At 38.7% G+C, this 3,484-nt stretch overlaps 1 pseudogene; it reads left to right on the plus strand.

The window, feature by feature from the left end:
* The first annotated feature begins 2,323 nt into the window (after window positions 1–2,323).
* On the plus strand, window positions 2,324–2,442 carry LOC145044767 (5S ribosomal RNA; annotated as a pseudogene).
* Window positions 2,443–3,484: the final 1,042 nt, after the last annotated feature.

The raw sequence follows: 3,484 nt of genomic DNA on the forward strand, positions 1-3,484 counted from the left end.
TAGATCTCGACATATCGACAGAAAATATCACTTCATTAGACATCGTGTAGAAGAAGGACAACTCGTAGTGAAGAGGATATCATCAGAAGATAACCCAGCAGACCCGCTTACGAAGGGACTGAGTAAGGTTAAGCACTTGCAGCATGCTAGGAGTATTGGGCTGAAGGATGATATTAGTATAGATTAGATAGTATTAGAAACATATAATAGATAAATGTAATTAACATTTGATGATTAAATAAAGGAGTTTTATTTATGAGTAAAGTTACTGTCACATGTTAGTTGTTTAACTATTGTTTCACTTTGCATGTTTTGACTTCCAGAATAATTGAGTTTATTAGGAATAATCGAATTATTCAAATGGTCCACAATCATTCATATGTTGGGAGTAGATATGAATGAAGATTGTCATGAATTGGTGTGTAGAATGTCTAAATGGTGTTAGACATGGCAAGGGTTGCTGCAACGTTCATGAGTGCTTATGAACTGGTTTTGAGCATTGGAATAAACCCGCGCTTGCTGGAATCACCTTATGGAATACGATATAAAAGGTGATCGCAAGACGATAATATCATATGGTCTTAAAACCTAGATATATGGTTTATTATTTGTTAATTGATTGTGCATTGATAATGCGAAAACGCATCAGTAACTTGATGTTATAAAACGCATTGTTGTGTATAGTTGTTTAATGAATAAGTAAATGCATATAAGTCGAAGTTTATCTGTAAATTTTATCCTAAGAGGATAGAAGAGATATCTTGGCCACTCGATGATTTGATTTGACTTATGTGCCGGGCCCGGTCAGAACTGAATTGATGTGTTCGATTAAGTTCTATGTCAAATAAATCGAAGATCGAGAAATCTAAATGCTAGACTAACCATTCCATAGGATTGTCAGCATGATATCTAACAGAGGACTGTACGATCCCTTATCTAAAGGACAAGATTGATTAGATCAGAGTTGACAGCGTCTTTGAGAGCTACGATTGCAAACCGTATTGTACTTGTATAGTTACTAGACTTATCCAAGTGGGAGACTGTTGGAATATTGTCTAAGGCTATAACTATATTCGGTGGTGCATGGTCCTTTTGGGTTGCCTTCACCATAGCAACTTGAAGGATGATTTATTAAGAGAGAGTGAATATTATAAGGAATAATATTTAGCTATTTGATTAATATAAGTCATAAATTAATTGGTATTAATTTGGTGACTTAAAGAGATTAATTAAATAAGAGGGTATAAACTGTCAATTGTTTGATAGTTAGACTTTAGACTATAATAGTAGTTGAAAGGACCAGCTATTGAATACACCTTGGACGGATTTTAAGAGCTTGGACGGATTTTAAGAGCTTTAGGATAGCTCAAAGTCGTCCATAGGGTTATCTATGGAATGGATTTGGATAGCCTTAAGAGAAGATTATCCAATTAGGGTTTAGGGTGAAGCCCTTAAGGAGTCTAATAGTATAAATAGCCCCTATGGGTGAGGGAATTCGAGACACACAACCTAAAGCAAGGAACCTCTGGTCGAATCCCTCCCCTCTCCTTTCTCCTAAATCATCTTGCTTGCTATTGGTGTTTGTAAGCCATTAGAGGAGTGACAATTGTGACTCTAGAAGCTCCAAGACAAACAAGATCAACAAGGGATTCAAAGGTATGATTCTAGATCTGTTTTAATATTGTTGTTTAACCTAATTAGCCATTAGAAGTCTTGGATTCAAAAGCATGTTTATTAGAAAGCCTAGATCCAAGCAATAGGGTTTTGCATGCGCACATAGGAAAGTTCTTATGGCTAAAACCCAACAATTATAACTTATAATATATTAACAAACCTTAAGTGTTGTTTCTCTCATTATAGTCTATCCAAATGCATGATGCCATGTAACCCAAATGGACCATGTCGGATCGGGTCAAGTTTTACCAATTATAGTTATGGACTTAGACATTAATCCAACAGATTCCACTTTAACTCTTTTCCTCGTTAAGATGTGAGGTTAAAGAAGAATCATTATTCGACTACCTTTTAAATCTTAATTATATACAGCTCGTATACACGAGACTATGATTGACAAACCATGTATGACTTCTAATATGAACTTCAGGATGGAGACTGCCCAAGATTTCGCATGCTCGCATCGTCATGTGAATAAACTTAGAACCCAGTACGACTCCTACAACCTGATCGCCGTACAGTCTAAACATCTACAGAGATACAAGAACAGTCCGGATAACTTAGCGAACTACTCAGCAACGAAATGAGAAGACCAAGCACCTCACCTTTGAGAGCTCCGGTCTTATTCTTCAAGAAGACAGACTTCAGCGATTGCGATCATACCAGCACTAATGCACCGGATCCCATCAAAACTCCGCAGTTAAACATGTTTAGGCGAGAGAAGTACTATGATGGGTAACACCTTAGGAAGTCCTCATGGTGTAGACCTCGACGGGACTTCCATTAGAAATCATTACCTTCTGTCTCGCATAGATGATCGGTTGATCAACCGTAAGGAACGAAGTGCATTTCAGAAATGGACCTGAGATCCGAATATCGCTAGTTACGAGTGTTATTGAAGGATGTCCCGAGGATAATCTTCCAAACTCGATGCGGACACTATGAGTCCATAGTGATATCCTTCGGATAGGACCAATACGCCCATAATATTCATGAGCTTAACGAATAGGGTACGCCATTCTTACTCAGATCAGTTCGTCATTGTCCTTATAAATGACTTACTTATCTACTCTCATGGTAAGAAGGAAATCATGAAGAACATCTACAACGAACCATGGAAACATTATGATCAGAGAAGCTTTACGTGAAGTTCTCTAAACGAGTTTTAGATCTGAAGAGTCGAATTCCTAAGACACATTATTAGTAATGTGGGAATTCTTGAGGACCCTTCCAAAGGTCAAAACCGTTGAGAATTTGTCAGCACCGAAGACGCTTACGAAATTCAACAAATTCTAGATCTTGCTGACCTACTATCGTGGGTTCATTCAGAACTCCTCATGAATTACATAACCTCTTATGAATTTGACTCAGCAGGGAGTGGCACTGGAATGGGAAGAGAAGCAAGAAAAAGAAACCTTGGAAATCAAAGTGAAAGACCAAATCCTTTTGGAAATCTCACTCTGGGAATGGCTTGATATGCTTCGGAAAGCGTGGAGAGCTAAATCCAAGATAGTTAGGACCTCCGAGATTCTTACCAGAATCGGCCCTCTAACTCATAAACCCAACCTACACCGCGGAATCAGTAGCATACATTTCTCCCTTCACGTCTCAAACTTGAAAACATATCTTTTCCGACAGGACTCTCGATATCCCACTTGACAAGATCGAGATCGATGAGAGCCTCACCTTCGTGGAAGAACCGTAGTGACCATGGACCGAGAGGTCATGCGGATGAATCCGATCCGCTTCCAATTAGTGTAGGTTCGCTGGAATGCCAACCAAGGACCCGAATTCACTTGGGAGCGCGAGA

Source organism: Lactuca saligna, chromosome 4 (assembly GCF_052625555.1).
Source record: "Lactuca saligna cultivar CGN05327 chromosome 4, ASM5262555v1, whole genome shotgun sequence".
Taxonomy (NCBI): Eukaryota; Viridiplantae; Streptophyta; class Magnoliopsida; order Asterales; family Asteraceae; genus Lactuca; species Lactuca saligna.